The following is a 20,971-nucleotide window of genomic DNA, read 5'->3' as shown; positions in this document are numbered from 1 at the left end:
TCTGCTTGACAATTTAGTACTTGATATTTGAGTTATGTGAGTGTTTAGAGCTGCAATATCAGTAGTCTGCAGGTCTAATTTCAGTTGTTCAGTTTTAATGAGTTTTGATTTGCACAGTGATGCTTCCTTTGTGCTCTTGCCTCATGCTGAACTAACATCAAAGGGGAGTCTGAGATTGAGAGGTTCTGTCCTGTGCTCTGCAGCCTGTCGGTTTCTGTGTGTGCGTGTGTGTGTGTGCAGACAGTTTGCCATGAGGATGAGAAGAGGCCTCCTCCCAGCTACAGCGTGACATCTGTTTCTCCCTGCACCTCTCTGAAACTCACACTGCAAATCTCATGCATGTGTGCGTGCAAGTGTGTGTGTGTGTTTGTATTTGTGTGTCTGTTTATGCTGGAGGTTCATTGGTTGAACAGCTGATCTTGGTTATCAGCGTTGTCAACTCGAGCCCCCAGGCCCTCCGCTAGCCCATGGGGAGGACATTCTCCCTACAGTGCTTGTGCAGTTACAAATGGCATTAAGACACAAACACGCACAAAGCAACATACAGTACACACACACACTAACACACACACATCCAGATGCACTGTCCTTGCAGCTGTGACCTACTGTGCAGGGATCATTGGAGGTAGCTGCAGAGGTGCTTCCAGAATGTCACTATGGAAGTGTATCCAGGAATACATTCAAATCCACAATGGCATTATCATTTTCTACCTATGTATGTGTCATTTGAGTAAAAAATTTAAATGAAACGTTAATTTAAATCTTAAAAAAAATGATTTACCATTTATGCAAGCAACATTTAAGTCGAAATGCAATTTTCTCTTTAATGGACAATATTTAAAAACAATAAGCGAAACAGTCTATTGCATTTACATGTCAACACACTCTTTTTGGGTCAACATGAAAATTAATGCAATCTGGCGGGTCTTCAGTCGGGACATCACTTCCTCGTCAAGTTACAATGTCTCATTAATAATTCAATATTTTATTAAATCATCCTGAAAAAGAGACATATAAAGTACATTGGAATAATGATAATGATCTCATACTTTAAAATCAGTTCAATTTGGACTCACTGCTGTGTTATGATATTAATAATAATAACATATGCCTGATCGGAAAATGCTGGACCTAAAAATTCAAAACAATTTCTATGATAGAGATTAATGTAATCACTGTATATCAACCATTTCCCTGAACAGGAGTATCAATATTTATTACGTTCCGTTTACTTGCTTTTAACATGGAGGTGATTTAGAAAATCCATTTTAAGTGACTACTAGTAGAGACATGTTCCTTGTGTTGATCATCCTAATGTATCGTGCTTGTGTAGGGACAAACAGTAAACAAGATTTAAGCATGTTGTCTTGCTGCCATCTTGACCAACAGCTTACAGATGAGATAATGTTACCACATTTGTCTAAAATACTCCCAAACTTTAGATGGTCGTTTTTAGCTGCAGCCTTTTATACGAGTTAATGTCCGCTTCACCCCAGCCCTAATATATGTAAATCGCACCATATATATATATATATATATATAGCTTACCATATTTTCCAACCCTACGCCAATGTATAACTGACAGGAAGGGTTAGGGTTAAAAACACAGAGACACAGAGAAGCAGAAAGAGATGGCATCCCTGCCCCTGAAGTGACAATTTCCTTTTTCATACATCTATCAAATTCAAACATCTGTTTATAGTATATGAAATTCAGGCACACAATTCATGAGCTATATTTGAACTGTACTGCTTACTGTGCCTGTCAGTGTGGATGCCTGAGGTCCTGATGCAGGAGGATCTACTGCATTGTGGTTTTTGCTCCTTTCTGCAGAGCTCTACTATCCTTTACTAAAACTATTCAACTCACTCCAACTGGCACAGTCACAGCGCGGTGGTCCTGATCGATTTGCTTATAAGCTTTGGCTGCGTTTCTTTACATTGGCATACCTATTTGATATTTTTCACTACCGGCACACATGGATATGCATATGGACACATGTCTGTTCTGTCTGTGTTCTGATGGGTTTTGGACTCTTGAAAACCCATGTAGATGACAGTAGCTTGAGGGGAAATACTGTGTTCTGTACTCTCAACTGTTTGTGTCTGTGTGTTATTTATTAGATATGCAGTCTTGTGACTTGATGCAATGAGCCGGCGCGTTGTCACAGCAACTGAGCAAGCCTGAGTGTACTCATTAGTGCTCTTCCTTCCTTTATTTTTGGACCTATCTAGCCCCTTTTTCTTCTCTCTCCTATTTTTCAACATCTCTCTCTTCCTTTTTTTTCTCTTTCTTCCTCATCCTTCCTTCTCTCCACACCTTCCTAAGATTAGTAAGGAGTAGGTGATGGAGGATGAGCACAGACTGTTTATTATAAGGTGCCTTGGGTATTTTTTTGAATCGCTGCCATGCTGACATTAAAACTCAACTTTGGCTGCTTTTCACTTGTGTCATTAGGTGATTATCAAATCAGTGACTCTTAAAATAATGTCCGTGTGAAAAACAATCTTCACGAGTTGTCACAGAGCAGTGAAGCAGTGCGAATACTAACTTACAGTCTGATATAATTGTGTTTTATTTTAATTGTTTAAATCAGCTCTTTACTAAAACCCACTTGTCATACTAAAAACTGCAATCCACACTCCACAGTATAGCTCTAAATAAAGTGTCCAGGCTGTGTATATTACTATTAAAGGCAGTCTGTCTGTTAGCTATTATCTTTTACGTCTGTTCTTGATTATGAAGAAACTCTGTCTCTGCCAGTGAACCCCAGTCTAACACAATGCTTTCAGGGTGTCCGCGGGGTCTTAAAAAGTCTTAAAATTAATTTTGCGAAAATTAAGGCCGTTAAAAAGTATTAAAAAGTCTTAATCGCCATTTAACAAGGTATTAAATGAAGATATTTTTTTCAATGTGAAAATTCTGTTTGTCCAAAAGTTTGTTTGATAAAGTGTAAGTTAACGTATTTATTTATAATGCGTAGCCAAAAATACTAGACAGGCAGTGCGTAGCAACTGTGTGATTTGTTTCTGTAGGCGCAGGGATCTACCAAGCAACTACTTCACTCTTAAACGCTCCAAAAAATAGATCCGTGCGAACCGGAAAATGATTTATGAGTACAACCAACCGTAATCTCCCGTCCCACCGGACCCGCAATGTTTATCGTCCAAAACATAGTTGGAGTGGCAATCAGGAGTAACGGGATTAACCCGGTTGGCCGGTCGTTCTGTGGCCACTTTGAATAGCCCCGTTCCTGAAAAACAAGAGCAGGATGCGCTGCAAGAAGCGGAATCGGTAAGACAGAAGACAACAGTGAAAATTCAAGGAGCGTGTGGGTTTGGCTAACGTTTGGCTATTTAGCTAAATCTCTGACTTTTATTGAAACACATTCAACTTCTCATAAAGCCGATGCTCTCGTCAGTGTCACTTTTTGTGAACAGATCAATCACAGCCTGGATGGAGCGGGATTTTAAAAAAAAAAAGTTTGATGTGCTGCAACAAACTTTATAAATGTTGAACTCAATGTTCTGCATAAATGGGTATGATTATTGACGAGTTAGTAGTCTGCCTAAAATCAAGGTTGGAGACTGTCATGTAGCCTAGAGCATTATTCTTGCACAAAGTTAATGAATAAAAAAACAACCAAACTGAAACAGCTGTAATTTGAATTAATATTACACTAGTGGTAAGTAATATACTATTATATGAAATTATATTGAACATAATGAATACATTAATATCAAACTTACAGTTTACTATTAAGTTAACAATGTACTTTAAACTTATAATATTATACTAATACAGTCATTTAGACTAGTTCCTCCTCCAGGTTGGGCCTGTACTACACCGCCTACACTACTTACGTTATTCATCACTCAGTTTATTCTCTTCATCTTTGTTCCCTCCTGCCCTATTTGAAATTTGTTGTATTGATCGAGTGGTCGATGAAAGTTATCACACATATCATTGCAGACAAGCTCAAATTATCTAGTTTAAACCAACTAAAACACAAAATTACACTGTTTCACATGATTTGCTGTAATATTGCGTACATAAACGTCATAGCTTATGTAAGATTCAATTCAATTCAATTCAATTTTATTTATATAGCGCCAAATCACAACAACAGTTATCTCACAGCGCTTTTCATAAAAGAGCAGGTCTAGACCGTACTCTGTGATGATATTTACAGAAGCCCAACAGTTCCCACCAAGAGCAGCACTAGGCGACAGAGGCAAGGAAAAACTTCCTTTTAAGAGGCAGAAACCTCGAGCAGAACCATGACTCAGGGTGGGCGGCCATCTGCCTCGACCGGTTGGGGTGAGAGAGAGAGAGAGAGAGAGAGAGAGAGAGAGAGAGAGAGAGAGAGAGAGAGAGGGGAGGGAGGCAGCCTACACAATATACACACAGAGGTACAGACAGCGAAGGTAATGTTGCTATAAACTAAATGAAAAATGGTACAGATATTTATAATAGTGTTAATGGTAACCATCGTAATGTTAATGATTATAATAACAATAAGACTAGCAACAATAGTCGTTGCAGTAGAGGGTGTCGAGCAGGAACACGGGGGCAGCAGGCGACCCGCAGCCACAGATCCAGACTCCACAGCTCCAGAGCCAGAAAACCTGCAGGAAGTGATAGGAGGAGAGAGGAGAGGGACGAGAAAGCACAAGACTACCAGAAAGGGGAGAAGTTGTGTTAGTAACATGCAATAATGGGATAAGGTTGCATACAGAGGGAGAGAAAGTAGAGGAGAGAGGAGCTCAGTGCATCATGGGAAATCCCCCGGCAGTCTAGGCCTATAGCAGCATAACTAAGGGATGGTTCAGGACTACCTGAGCCAGCCCTAACTATAAGCTTTATCAAAGAGGAAAGTCTTAAGCCTACTCTTAAATGTGGAGATGGTGTCTGCCTCCTGAACCCAAACTGGAACCTGGTTCCACAGGAGAGGAGCTTGATAGCTGAACGCTCTGGCTCCTAGTCTACTTTTGGAGACTCTAGGAACCACAAGTAACCCTGCATTCTGGGAGCGCAGTGCTCTGGTGGGGTAGTAAGGTACTATGAGCTCTTTAAGATAAGATGGTGCCTGACCATTAAGAGCTTTGTAGGTAAGAAGAATGATTTTAAATTCTATTCTGGATTTTACTGGAAGCCAATGCAAAGAAGCTAAAACAGGAGAAATGTGATCTCTTTTCCTGGTTCCTGTCAGAACACGTGCTGCAGCATTCTGGATCAGCTGAAGAGTCTTAATGGACTTTTTCGAGCAGCCTGATAATAAGGAATTGCAGTAATCCAGCCTAGAAGTAACAAATGCATGGACTAGTTTTTCTGCATCATTTTTAGACAGGATGTTCCTGATTTTCGCAATATTACGTAGGTGAACAAAGGCGGTCCTTGAAATTTGCTTAATGTGGAACTTAAACGACATGTCCTGATCAAAGATAACTCCAAGATTCCTCACAGTGGTGCTGGAGGCCAAGGCGATGCCATCCAGGGAAACTATATCTTTAGATAATGCGTCACGGAGGTGCTTAGGCCCCAGAACAATAACTTCAGTTTTATCTGAGTTTAACATAAGAAAATTACAGGTCATCCAGGTTTTAACATCCTGAAGGCACATTTGAAGTTCAGTTAAGACAGTTGCTTTTCGCTGGAAATCTGACCAGTCCTTCACATGGGATACAATAGGCCTATACAGGCTGTTATATGTTTAAATTCCTTTTAAAACCACAAAAATATCCCTTTTAAAGGTGTGTGGCTGATTTAATCGGTTACTGCTCAAAGTGGCTCGGGCAGTCTTGAAATATGTTGAAAAAGTCTTGAAAAGGTATTGAATTTTACTTCTGGATTCCTGTATATACCCTGGCTTTACACTTCTTTAGATGGTTGGGTGGACTGCTACTGTTAAAGCTTCCAAATTACATTATATCTCGTCTCTAATTTAAAACAGTTACCAATCCAATAATTGCATTACCATAGATATCCCATATGTCCACATTAACAATATTATAAATTGAATGAACTGCAAACTACTCTCTAATTAGATAATTTAATTCCCCTTTGTTGCTTGGAGTGTTACTATCTGATGTTGCAATTGTTTTTATTAATTCTAAAGTCTTTAGATGCAAAATATGACATCAAGTGTATCATGGAAGACACGAGACTGCATCAGTTATTCTGAGTAAGATATCTTGTAAAACTGGTTTAGGTACCAGGCTGTAAACATGTAATGCTGGCCTCCCTTTTGTTGAAGCAGTTTATCCAGCCAGCTAAACACTCAAATAGAAAGGCTGTTAGACTGAGGAGGTTGTGCCGTCTTAGAATTTACTGAGAGACATGATGTGACTGTAAAACTGAAACACAAATTAATAGAAAGATGTCAATGAATAAAGGCTCTTAGAACATATGTTGTCTTATAATCAGAATTATCATAGAAATATTGGAATCAGGGTAAGTAAATTTAGACAGATGCTATAATATCAATCACTATAGATGAATAAAGACTTGTGCCATATCAGAAAAACCTACAGACATGTCCTTTGCGTCAATGTACAGAAGAAAGTTTCCAAACAATCCACAGAAATTATGAGTAACCTGCAGCATGGGCAGTGTACTCCTCTACTAAAGCAGAAGTGAAACTTCTCTAGACAAAAAACACATTTTTGCTCTGCATCACTAGGTGAAGGTTTTAGAATGAAGAATATAAAATAGAATACTCATTTCTTAGGACGCGGCATAAAGAGGCCACTCCCTGCCTGGTATCTTTAAGGACACCACACCACTCCATTAATAGTAATTAGTAATATCAGCCCTGGGACAGGATGAAGTGACTGCAGTTAAAATGCAGAGGGGGCTTGTTTTATTGTAAAACAGTAGGTTATCATCCTGCTGTGTCAAATTTTGCATTTGTTTTCATCCTGCGGGTGGCAAAATTGCAGCGTTTTGACTAGATGCGAACAATTACCTTTTCGATATGTTTGTGCATCATGGCTATAATATGAAACAGGAAAATGTCTTCTCGCGTGTCGCTGACGATGCCCCAAAAGTCATTCCATGTTTCAGCGCAGTAAGAATGCTTGGCATGGCGGTGAGGGGCCCAGAGTAGCGCTGCAGGATGGCGGCAGGTGTCCCATTTGTCTTCGGTAAAGTGGGCCATTTCAGACTGTAAAAGTGTCGAGCTACAGAAAACTCAGATTCCACCAAAGCTTTGTTGACTGTCTGGGTCAAGGACACACATTGCCTCAACCAGATGGCTGTTCTATTCACTAAATCTTGTGTTAATATCCCCAGTAATTTAGCCTACAGGGCTCTCCACAGCCTACTGCTTCAGGTGTGTAGGGACTTGGCACATTTGCTTACTTTGTGTAGAAGTTGCTGTTTCTGATTTGTCATTAGGGCCAGTAGCTCGCTCTACCCAAATAGCTTGGGACTTCAAGTCACTCCTGAGCTTCTCCACGCAATCTAACACACTTTTCACAACCTTCACTCCAGTGAAGAAGTCCATTTTTTTATCCTGTAACACTTTGTTAGCATCAAGTAGGGCGAGGATTCTGTGGACCATAACCGCAGTAAACCTGAAGTGGGTGTCATTGATTGCTTTTAGTTTGGTGAGCTGAAGGCCTCTGCTGTCAATCTCTGCAAGGGACTGCACAATCACTGTTAATATACCTGTTAACAATGACTGACAGGGTAGCCAGATGACCAGTCCAACTTTGATCCTGTAACATTTTCAGACGTTCTCCCTCTGACCTTGCTTACCGCTGGGCTAACACTCTCGGCTGGTGGAGCTAGCAAATGAAGTTTGGGCTCTGCAATATATTTACTGCCACTGGGGCCTCAGCTGGATCTGTATGGTGTTTTTCTTTTTTTTTTTACAAAGCCACGTTCGGATTTCAATATTTACTGCTTTTTGGCAAGGGAAGTAAGCTAACGCAATGGTAAAAGATTCTAGCTAGATAACAGTTACAATAACTATTTAGCAAGCAAACTAGCTTGAGTGTTAATGGTTTTAAGTTTTTTTTTTTCAATCACGCCGATTGCAGCGTGCCACGAGGTTCAAATCTAATAAATACATCTCTTGACAACGCACAACACCACAATGTAGTGGGAAAAGATAGATCAAATAATCAAAACTTTATGGGATGAAAGAATGTGTTCAGTAGGCTACTGTCGTCTCTATGACACTTGCCAATATTTTGTTGTTTTTGCTATTTTTCTATAGAATTCATAAAATTTGGTTGGCAGAAAATACAACTGAGGTTGTAGAGCCATGTCCGGGTACTAGACTTCTACATTTGTGTCTGCCATTGATACGTAATAGGGAATGCTACAGGCCAGCCCTATTCAATTGGTAACCTGCGGGCAACTTGATCTCACAGAAACATGTGAAATGAACACGACCCCTTAACCCGGATTTATGTGGTGGTCGCACCTGCGGGCCACATCTAGCCCAAAACCAACCTCCATGTGGCCCAGCATTCATATGATATATGATAGCTAAACTAGTGGAAGTAGCTAACGAGATAGCTATCTCGAGATAGCTGGTCCGTAAGGATCAGGCTGGGAACCGGAGGGTCGCCGATTCGAGTCCAGCGAGTTGTGGAGTGTGGACTGGTAGCTAGAGAGGTGCCAGTTCACCTCCTGGGCACTACCGAAGATGGTCCTGAGCAAGTCCCTGAACCCCCAACTGCTCGGGGCGCCGCACTGAGTGGCAGCCCCGTCCCTCTGATATCTCTCCGTGTGTTGTTGCGTGTGTGTATTTCAGACCTTAGTGTGTATACTAATGGCAGCCGATAATAACACCAGAGTGAAAACATTGAATTTCCCCTTGTGGAATTAATAAAGTATGTCTTCTTTTTCTTCTATTTTGTTTCCTTTTCATCTCTGATTAGAGTTTCACATGTGCTGATAACCGCCAATCCAGGGCTCAACAATTAGAACTGCATGACCTGCAGCCTCTCCCCTCCTCTGTGTCTCTGCAGAGCGCCTCCACTCCATATACACACACACACACACAAACACACACACTCTAACACAGAGCGAAGTCCGCCAGCAGATCAGCTGATGTTACCAAAGTTGCTACGCTCGTTAGTGTAAGTACGTGGTGCAATAAAACCTTTGCAGGTAAAAAGACGATACTTTATCAATATACCTGTTTAGCATAGACATTTAGAAGGCAACGCCGTAGGCTACGCACATAACCGTACATTTATACTTGTGCGTCGGTGTCTCTGTCGTTCTGCAATTACACCGCCAGATGCTAGTCGGCGGTAGCCCTACTGCGTCCCCTGTGTCAACTTTTGCAGGCTAATTTCCCTCCGCTAACGTGAATGGGGTAAAAGAACTTTTAAAATGTTATCAACCGAATGGATCACATTCTGAGTATTACAGTCGCTGTTTTGGCCGCTAGTAAAAGTTACTTCAAAGCACAGGACACTTCCTGTCGGCTTGGAGGCATTGCAAGGCAACTCAGCCGACCAATCACAGTGCTTACGGTCCATGTCGCCTCGACGTGTAATTACATTTTTGAGGAGGGGCACGTCAGGCTACGGCGTAGGGTTGGGGGCTACGTAGAGGCTACGCTGTCGATTCGATGCAGAAGTATAAATTGCACTTTAGTTTGCCACGTACATTAAAATATGGCAGATTATAAACTCAGCTGCTGGCTGAGTTAAACCAGCTCCTGTCTACCAGCAGCAGCAGAGGGAGGAGGAGGAGGATTTGTTCCCAGTTAGATATTAACAACTTTGCTGTTGAAAATCCTGTTGCTGCTCTAAAAACAACATTGAGTTATAATAAATTATTAAATTATTTTTTTTAATAATATATATTTTTAAATATATTTTTTAGTAATCAAAAACAACTGACTGTATTGATAAAGAACTGAACCAATAAGATGTATTAATAAGAGTGTGTGAGAAAAATCTCCTTATCCTAGTATTAAAATCTGGCCTAAATAAATTTGTAATAGCCCATAGGCCATCGGTTTCTCCTCCCTTTATGAGAACTACGTCTTCTTTAAGTTGGGTCTCTTGTCCTGATACATGCTCTTTGCTTGCAGTGTGGTTATTGTGCTGAAGGAATCACTTTTGCCAGGAGTCAGCAGGAGACTGAACCTGCACCGACGAGCCATTCCCACACCCCACCCATAAGGGATGAGTGGGGTCGGTTGAATACCCAACAGAATCTCTGCTCTTAAAGATACTTATTCAGCTCTGTGTTTGGGTCATCCATCTTTAATTCTGTGCAAGCATCAATGAAATTAGTACCTCAATCTGATTCATAAACCTCAGTATGCACTAATCTTACACACATACATGAACAACGCCGCTCACCTCTTGCTGTTGGCATGGAGGTGGGCGTTGAGGTCAACATAAGTGAATGGTGGTGCTGTGTGCAGCCTTTTTGCTGGTAGATCTGACATCTGCTGTTTGATCTTGCCCGGAAGCTTTCTGCCTGTGACACATTTGAAGTTTGTGCTCTGAATGCATCTCTTGCCTCCTACAAGCCATAATCCATCAGCCCGGATGGCACCCTCTGTGAATTGTCTGCCTTGGTGCTTTTACCATCTCATTGCTGTCAGGGTTTGGTATGGGTGAAGCAGGTAGTAGGTTGGAGGACCCAAATGCAGGACACGAAAGCCAGCAGGAACAGTACAGAGGGGTTTTAATAAGCAAACAAAAGACGAGCACACTTACAACAGAGTGGCTGATTGACTGAGTCCAAAAACAAAGGCTGTCCAACAGAAATCCAAAAGGGTGAAAACCAGAATCCAAAAATGAGCAGGGTAACAGGGAGACACGGCGAGTAAGGCTGAAGACACGAGAACAAACTGCAACACAGGGTGACAACATACAATGACCCGACAAAGACAAGACAGAAACACAAGGTATATATACACAGGGACTAATGAGCAGGGCGGGAGCAACACAGGTGAAAGACATGAGGCTAACGAGGCACAGGTAGGGAGAGAGAGAGAGAGTGTAGGGGAAAACAGAGACAGACATGCAGAGTGTGACAATTGCAGAGTTGCAAGGTAGTGATGGCCTGAAATTACGGCCTCATTTAAGCCCAGCTGAGATTGGGAAACAATATCGCTCAGCGTGTTTTGGTTGGTGATCTTCAAGTATGCAATGGCTGAGATTGCCTGGACTGAAGTGTCAGCAAACACACACAGTTCTGTTGACTTGGCACTGGACAGGGAGATAATCACTTCAGGGAATTTGTACTTGATGGGAGAATGTGCAGTCCTCCACGGAAACTTTGACCCAAATCATCCCAAAATCACTTAAACACATAGACTGAAGATATGAGAAACTGTGACTTCGCTGACAGAAGGATAAAATGGTTTAAAATTGATACCACTGCGTAAAAGGAATAAACAAAGAATCCAGACACTGGAATAAACTCTTCAACTCTTTTAAATTGCGTATTTTGACAAAAAATAAAACATACTTAAAATTGTGAATTGATCAAAAACAACGGAGATCAAACAAACAATAAAAGGGTTTTAAAAGTCACCACATCTAGTGAGAGATCTTAGGCTTGCAGCACTGGTGGTTCTAGAAGCTCGGTGTTGTAGAGTTGTAGCGACTACTTGCATGGCTTGTCTGTGAACTACTGCATCTGGCGAGAAAGTCTGCCTTTCATCCATCCATTGTCATTTATGCTCCCTATTATGCGCACACACACACGCACACACACACACAAACACATCTGTACAAATATATACTATATACACAATAAATAGAACCGAGATCGCAGCTCGGCATGCAGGTGATGTAGTCTGTGTGAAGTGTGTTGTCTGATGTGGGGCCACTGAGGGCCTGTCCTGCATACTTTGATGAAACTCTGTGAAGTTTGCCAAGACACAGGACACAAAGGGAAGCTGGCTGCACTGCACAGATGGTGCTTCTGTTTGTGGGATTATAGCTCTGTGTGTGTGTGTGTGTGTGTGTGTGTGTGAAAGACAGACACATGTTACAATAAAGAAGGATGCATTTTAATTGGAAATTTCTCCTTTAGATAACTAGAGAGAATGAGAGGGACACATTTTTCGATAGGAACATTTGTGAAGTCAGAACATCAGTGGATACTATGAATATAAATGTTCATCTCAGTAGATGGTCTGGTCAGTAAATCTCTAATTGCTTTCTGGGGACCTCCTGGGGTCCTGGAGATTTTTTTTAGGGATCCCCATGATGAGTGGTTTTATTTCACAGTAACTAAATTCAGTAGAAAGTATCCCTGTTGTTGCATAAAAATGATTTCAATTATAGGTTTTAGTCGTACTTACACTTACAAACACCTAATTAATTGGATCTTGTTAAAGAAAAAACAACAGTTGCTCAAAGAAGACCTATGATCCTAAAAAACTAAAAACTGGGGATGGGCATTTAAAAATAATAATAATAATAATAATTTCTGATAGTCACGGGGGACTTTGCAAACCTTCTCATCCTCTTTGCATGTCAGCTTCGCAGAAGCAACTGTAGTGACAGTCTGCTAACCTTGTAACTTAGCTAACTTTACTACATTACTTGCTGTGTCGTTCACTCTATGTCAAGGTATTAATCATGGTAATAGGTTTTTTCATAATCACATACCCCAGCTTCAGGGTACGCACTTCAACTAAAATCCAGAAATATTCTAGTTTTTTTGTTGTTGTTGGAATTGTGTCGCTGAGATGTTGATTTATCTCTATGGTAATGTCAGAGGTTGGTTTATGGTGTTGTGTTATAGTTTATAGTCACAGTAACATACATACAGCATGGTTGCAGCTGTACAAAGTGTTCCAAAGTGCAGTGACGCTGTGTATCATGGGATACTTGTAGTGATTAGGGTAGAATATAGATTCCCACATGAATGAAGCCTCGTCAGTGTTACTGCTGAGTGGATCAGATGCGTGTAAGGGTGGCCCCCGGGCACCACAGCCAGAGAAACAGATCTCCAGCCCCAGCCAGGCACACTCCAGATGGGCCACTCTGTCAACACAAACACACACACACACACACACACACAGCTTCAGAGGATGTGCTGGATAGTCTGCGATTGAAGGAAGAAAATTGTTCACTTCTCATTAGCATGGAAATTGAATGCATATGCTCCAATACACAAACATATCTACTGTATTGTGAACATGTTCACTAAATTCGAGGTATCACAGCAGGGTCGCCAGAAGTGTACAATGTAGTTTAGTAATTGTATATAATTTGCATTTTGCATGCGGTGTGTGTTTGCATTCTGCCCAGGAACAAACATGTGACAATTACTGAGCCATGAAATAAAAACCAGAATGCTCAGGACCATTGCAGGGTCAGGTCTGGACCTGGCAGGGTTTCGATTGCAAATACATCCGGTTTGTTTGTGACAGTAAACAATGATAGCCACTGATTTTTTATTGTTCAATGTAAATAGACAGTGATAAAATACAACATATTACAACACAGTTGTTCATACAAATTGATCAGACTGCTTGACAGAATAGTTTGTGGTCAGACCATTGGATTGATACTCCAAATAAACCTCTGTGCTTTCTTTTTTGTAATAGTAGAAAGGAGTTTGGTATGACCAAGACTCTACAGCTGACCTTGAAGGGTGTACAGCCTTCCTGCGAGGTCCATCTTATGGTATTTTCATCGGTCTGTGCATGACACCGCAAACTACTGCAATTAAGGAATTGAGCCAGCATGTGCCTTTCAAATGTCCAAACAGCAGTAGTACACAGTTGTGCCATCAGCATGCAGCTCCTGGTTGATGACTGTCTTCTGGTCTTTGTGACCAGCATTATTTATTAGCTGCTGGTAACACATGACTATATTCAAGGAAGGGTAAAATCAAGGGCAACTGGACTTTGTTGACGATACATGAAGACATTTCACCTCTCATACAAGCGACTCCAAGCAGCAACTCTTATTGAAGTCTCAGGAAACTCAATAAGTCTTATACAGCTTTGTTTAATGAAACACAGCCAAAGAGACAACACAGTTTCGGCTAAATTATTTTCACAGTGTTAAAACAGTGTAGTGCCAAACCAAATCTGAAGATTGCTGCTTGGGTCACAATATTTATGCCTTTGCTATCCCATAGAGTCTGCACTTACAAGACCATTGTTACAGCCATTGTTATCAACACAGCTGCCGTGTTTACTGACAAGGACAGACAGTAGCACTGCTAGGAAGGCAGAGTTCATTTGGTTTGATGATGACGTGCGTGTCACCCACACCTCACCAGTTACCCACATAACTCCACGTTCACTAGCAAGGACCACGCCACAACAATATGTCATTTAAAGGTTTAATGAATATTCTGAATGTGCAGATATATAAATGGATGTAGAGGGGAAGGGTGGTGGTAGAAGAAGGATGCCGTCTGATAGGCTGGTCTGGGAGGTTGTATGATGACCAGGCGGAGGAGACTCAGAGTTGGGGTTCTGTCTCGGAAGTGGTTTCACCCGAGTAATTTACTGGCCCCCCAGACGGTACCTAAATGAGACATGAGAGAGGTGTGCACCGGGTTGATTAGAAAGGGATGAGGGGATGTAGGGAAGAGGGGATGAGGGATGAGGGGGTGTATGAGGTGCCCCTAGGGACATTATTCAGAATTAACATGCATATACATGTACTTTTCCTCTCACATACTCATATGAAACCAAACTCATTCACATACTATACTGAAAACCTCACACACATACAAGTAAAATGCTTTTACACACACAACTGAAAAGCTCACACACATATAAGTGAAATGCTTTTACATACACTACTGAAACGTTCCCACACACACACAAATGAAAACCTTTTATACACCAAAACTTTAAATAATGATTTATATGTTATTGACATTATACATAAGATTTAAAATGCCTTAATGATTTGAAGTATTTACTGTAATTGTGGTTTTCAACACCACAATTGTCTAAACGTGAATCAGCTTTAAACTAAGTTCTAACTGTTAAATGTCTAACAAACTATTTGAAGCAAATCAATTAAACCTGAATTCAGATTTTCACATAACTTTAGTTACTTACTTTAGATGTCACTTGATTGTAGTGTTTCTTTTAATAAGTCACTGTTAATGCTAATGTTAAGTTAAATGTTAAGTTAACATGAGCTATTTTGCTTGCATAATGATAGCCATAGTTATTATTTCCACTTTTTGGCATATTAAGGCATTAAAAGGCCTTCTCTACTTCTTTCCCCACTCCCTGCTAGGAAGAGCAGCACTGGATCTCTTCATGTCCATTAAAAAAATGGTTTATGGTTCCCGTTGCAATAAATTCTAAATATATTTATACTTTAGACTTATTTTGTCTTTACTACTGACTGAAAATGTTCATTTTACATTTGTTTTTTAAAATTTTGAATTTTTTTCATTTTACATTCTGATTGTCAATTGAAAGAATCAGCTCATCATGCAACCATCTGATTTGTTTGAAATTGAGCATACTTTGGAAGAAATCAAACTATGCGCCGATGCTTGTCAGAAGCAATAAACATAATGCCGTTGTACGATCAACAGTTGTTCGCTTGTATTGTGAGATGTGTGCTCTTATTTACACAACTTCCTGTTCAACTGAAATGCTTTCCTGTTTAACTGAAATCCTCTCATATAACGTACGAAATGCTTTTATACAACATACATTTTACTTGAGTGTGTGAGAGCGTTTCAGTATAGTATGTGAATGAGTTTGGTTTCATATGAGTATGTGAGAGGAAAAGTACATGTATATGCATGTTAATTCTGAATAATGTCCCTAGGGGCACCTCATAGGGTGAGTGGGGAAGTTGAATGAATGAATGAATGAAGGGAAGGGGAAGGGAGGGTGGGTCGAGCAATCAGAGATAAACGAGGCCCCCCCTTGTTAATACTAGAACGGCCATGACGGTCATCTTGACCGTTTTGAAGTTTTTTTTCTTTGTTGAAAAAATAAATAAACTCCTGCTGGTACCTGACTTTTCCTAAAAGTGTTTGTATTTTCATTTAAAATGTTTTTTATATAAATTACACATAAGGAAAAAAAAAAAAGAACATATGGAACCATGGCCCTGGAGATGCTTCAGAACTTGAACAGTGATAATTCGGATGCAGGGGAACAATCAGAGGTGGAAAGTGACTGCGACGTTTCCTGGGTGCATGTAAATATTTCCTCTTCATCAGAGAGTGATTCACAGTCAGAGTCCACACCAAGGAAAAAGAGGCGGCTGCTATCATCAGACACGGCGAATCCAGATGTTCCGGTCATGTTGGATGATCCTGTCCTGCGCTGTGTGTTTTGCTACAGGCTGTTAGTTCTGCTGGTCCTATTATTATTATTATTTTATTATGATATTATTATTGTTATAGACCCTCCCGGACCAGTAGTTCTACCTGCTCTTGAGCCAGCTGTGCTCAGCCCGTCCTTAGAGCCATCTCAGCCAGAGACGGCTGTGGAAGAGGGGAAGGATGGGACGGTGTGAACGGTCCTTCAGCCAACTGAATGTCCAGGAAGAAGGCATAGCCAAAATGTCCTGACAGAAGCTGCTGGCCCCACAGCGCACGCCGAGCGCAACATCGAAGATGCGCTCACAGCCTTCTTGTGTGTGTCTGATGATGGCATGCTGAAGCATATCAGGGACTGCACTGTGGCTGAGGCACATCGGCATTGTGGTGAGAGCTCATGGGACCTCACAGTGGCTGAATTAAAAGTCTTCATAGCCCTGCTATATATCCGTGGTGCACAGGGTGCAAAAAACATGGAGTTAGACAGCCTGTGGTCAGAAAAATGGGGCTTTCCATTTTTCAAAGAAACCATGGCCAGAAATCGTTTCAGAGAGATAATGAGATTCCTGCGGTTCGATAAAAACCGACGTGTGCGCCTGCAGGATGACAAGTTTGCCCTGGTGTCGGCCACTTGGAACAAGTTCGTTCAGAACAGCATAGCCTGCTACAAGCCCGATGCCAACATCACAATTGACGAGCAGCTGTTCCCCACCAAGGCCCGGTGCAAATTTATTCTGTATATGGGAAATAAGCCTGATAAGTTCGGCATAAAATTTTGGCTGGCTGCAGATGTTCAAACCAAATATATGCTGAACGGGGCTCCGTATCTGAGAAAGGAGGAGACACGAGCAGAGGTCAGCTTGTGGAAGAGAGTGTGGTGCTGAGGCTGGCGGAGCCATTCCTTGGGAAGGGAAGAAATATCACCACGGATAACTTCTTCACGTCTCTCAAACTGGCCACCGCCTTACAGGCAAAGAAGACCAGCTTGGTTGGCACCGTGGGGAAAACGAAACGTGAGTTGCCCCCTTCAGGTGCTGAAATGTGCTGACGCAACGCTTACCATCTACCAGGGAAAGCCGAGGAAGAATGTGCGTATTTTTCCGTATTTTCTGTATTTTATTTTTTTATGTTCCGTGCACACAAGCGTGAGCATCACCGATGGGCCAAAGGCAAAGCCCGAGTCGGTGACGTACTATAACAACACCAAGTACGGCGTGGACGTCCTCGACCAGATGGAAAGGGCATACTCGGTGAAAGGCGGTACACATAGATGGCCAGTCGCTGTGTTTTATAACATCCTCGACCTGACTGGGATCAATGCCCACATCCACTTCAAGGAGTGCACCAGCAGCAAATTACCTCGGAGGAAGTTCATGCAGCAACTTGCAGAGGAGCTGAGAGCACAGGTCATGGAGGAGAAAAGAGCAGTATGGCAGTTTGCACAAGGTTCCAGTCAGCAGCAGAAGCAACCACCGCAGTGGAGTCAGTGCCAGGTTCGAGAAGCTGCAGTCAAAACAAAACCCAAGACACCTGCTGCAAATGCCGCAAACCCGTGTGTGGAAATTGTGCAAGGAGAAGACAGGTCACTTGCCTTGACTGTGAAGCTTAAATAGCCAAGCACTATATTGATGTAAATAGTTAGCATCCAATTTGTAATATAGGCTAATGTTTTTATGTTTCTGTAGCCTACGCATCCTTCTTTTTAGATCAGCTCGTTTCCAGCTTTTTCTATTAGCCTATTTTCTGTGTTATTATATTAAAATAAAATGTTTTATAATTAAATAAGTTTAAATGTTTTATAAATTAAAAACTTATTCTGAGTTATGTTGAATGGATTTGTAAATATAGCCTAGGCCCCATCTGTTGTGAATATGCGATAATTACGGTAGGCTACTAATGATATTATTATTTATAAATGCATAATTAAACTTGTTTAAATGTACAGTTTGGTGTTGTTTTGTTTTTTAAAAGATATCCTAAGACACTAAATGCATTAATCTCCCAATTGAGTATTTATCATTAAAGATTTAGAGTTTGGAATCTAGCGGTCAAAATGACCGCTTGTGGCAGTTCTAGTAGTTATGGAATTCTGGCACTTCTAGTGTTAAACAAAAGACCAACAAAATCACTGAAACCATTTGCACTAATTTTGGGACACCTTCAGAGTTGGAACTGCACCCACTATACACTTTGAATGATCAATCACAACATTTAAATTTAAACATTTAACATTTAAACATTTAAATCAAGATAAGAAATATACATAATCAATTTCCCAGAATATTACTTTTAAACCCAATTATATGCCAATAAAAGTTAAACACTGTAATTGTATAACTGAAGATTTTCTATCGATCAAACATCTGAATAACTGTAGAGTAGAAAAGTAGAGTTTGATTCTGACCAGGGGAAATGTCAGTAGTTTCAGGGTTCAAGGTTCAAGGTCATAACCATAATTTTAGTAATTACTGAAGTAATTACGGAATGGATAAGACACATGCCTTTGGTGTGAGAGACCCGGGTTCTATCCCCCACTGTGACCATCCACCATTGTGTCCCTGAGCAAGACACTTAACCCCTAGTTGCTCCAGAGGCGTGCGACCTCTGACATGTATAGCAATTGTAAGTCTCTTTGGATAAAAGCGTCAGCTAAATGAATAAATGTAAATGTAAAGAACTACATTCTGCTGGGCCATCTGCCCGCTCGTCCTATAGAAAGCCTGAGCATGAGGTGAAAACACCGTGGTCACACGCTGACATAACTCAAACTAGCTGATACAACTATTTAGCTTTCTCCGCTATGGAGGCCTCACTGTTGGAATGACCAAAGATTGACAAAGACACATGTTGCTCAGAGGCCACACTTTATGGAGAAGAAGCACATGCTTTCATGGCTAAAAGAATGATTAAATGAAAAAAACAAATGGTCCCTTCCATTTCACACGTAAGAACAAAAATGGAGGATGCACTGCACCTGTCCTTATCAAGATGGCGGGGAGCACAACTGGAATTAGGCTACCACACTATCTGTGCGTTCCAAACATGTATGTGTCTTCGTATGTGTGTGTTTCAGCAGCTGAGATTCTGGATTTTCATCTTCGATTAAGTGCAGTTATTCGCTCCACATGCAGTGGCGGTAGAAAGGATAAACACAATCCTAATTACCTCAGCAGGACGCAGTAATTACCACTTTATCACACAGTGACCCAAACTTGCATTTGGCAGTCATGTTACTGGACTTTGGTGTTGATAAAGCGCAGGTAGCACTGTCATCGGCTCCACACACAGTGTCTGGCACAACCGCACAACCACAGCAAAGCAAGCAATCACAACAATAAACAGGAAAAGACAAAAAAAGGGACATTTCGAAAAGAGTTTCCATTTTGACTGCGTTTGAGCACCAAGCATCATCGATGTAAAAACAGTCCACCTCCTCTCATCTTGCTGCGGTCTTCCACTGACAGCTCGGAACATGGACCACCAGCATTTGAGTGCTTGATCCGGAATGTTAATAAGCAGGTCTCTGTAAAGATGTGGATACGAAAGTCTCTGATTTGTCCAGACTGGACCTTTAGGAGCAGCTTTATTGTGAAAACGGTGATGGTGTTCGACTAGTGGCCAATAAGAACACATCCTTTGTTACCATTGTTTCGCAATTGCATATTGTCCACAATAATTGCAATAAGACTTTTTCTCCAAATTGTGTAATGCTCTGTAGCGTCAGTTTATAACAGAAGTTATAATAAAACCACCCAAGTGTAAGTGTGCATGTAACTTTGTGCACCACTGGGTTCCCACCTGCAAACATTTGTACATAGAGCATTCTATGTTAAATGACAGTTATGTGGAAGTTAGGTGATTTCATTTTAAAATTTCAATTGGTTGAATTGATTTGAGTCACTTGCTCAACAATTGATGATTAATGGTTCTGAATGAAGACTAGCATTTATATCTTTACATGTCTATAACAATGTTGTAGTTATTTCACGTTCTTGAACAAGGCCTATTGGGTATACAAGGCTGTTTACATCAGATTTGTGTGTTGTTGTCAGTAAAGTTTTATGTACTTTTTAGTGCTGCGTGGTTGCTGGAGTGAGGGATCATGCTTGTACCTTCATCCGAGTGCTGTCAGCCAACATCCATTAAGGATGTGAACAAGAAGGGGACAGAAAAGAGAGAGGTTTTGGTCTGTGTGGGGATTGGATTGCGTGCATTCTCATCCATGTTCTGCATGTATGCTTCATTGGTGTGGGTATGTGTGTGCGCAGTTTCCTGCTGTATGTGTGAAAGTAAATGGATATTTTGCTTAAGCAGCAGTCTTCACTTCACTGTTGAAGAGCAGTGAATATGTGGTTTACTGTTATTAGGAGGCATGTGGCCATCTGAATAATGCATCCTGAACACTGCTTTGCTATGACAGCGTATATAGTAATGTTCAAGGCCAGGTGGTCCAGAATGGCACCATAATGCGTCGCCCCGTACGACGTTAAATATACATGAGTAAAGAAGTGGCTTTCTTTGGGAATAACATTAATGCAGTGCTGAAAAGTCAGTGGCCCAAGACATTTGGATTATTCAGGTGTTCACAGAGATTTGCATGGCAAGCATTTCAACCACGCAGTGATGCAGTACTATTGGCCAAAGATTGTTGATTGCGTGCCAACTCTTGGTGGCCAAACATGTGTTATTAAGTCCGAAATGATCTGCA

General features: G+C 41.1%; 1 protein-coding gene across 1 annotated transcript in view; it reads left to right on the top strand.

Moving 5' to 3' along the window:
* The window catches only part of cnih3 (cornichon family AMPA receptor auxiliary protein 3), an 83,490-nt gene that overhangs the window by 35,531 nt on the left and 26,988 nt on the right, over positions 1-20,971 (top strand). The gene's annotated exons all lie outside the window — the stretch shown is intronic.

Source organism: Micropterus salmoides, unplaced genomic scaffold (assembly GCF_014851395.1).
Source record: "Micropterus salmoides isolate LMB-PRFRI ecotype aquatic unplaced genomic scaffold, ASM1485139v1 Ms_hic_scaffold_18, whole genome shotgun sequence".
NCBI classification, from domain to species: Eukaryota; Metazoa; Chordata; class Actinopteri; order Centrarchiformes; family Centrarchidae; genus Micropterus; species Micropterus salmoides.
The sequence above is the reverse complement of the archived record's forward strand: the minus strand, read 5'-3'. Positions and strand labels throughout refer to the sequence as shown.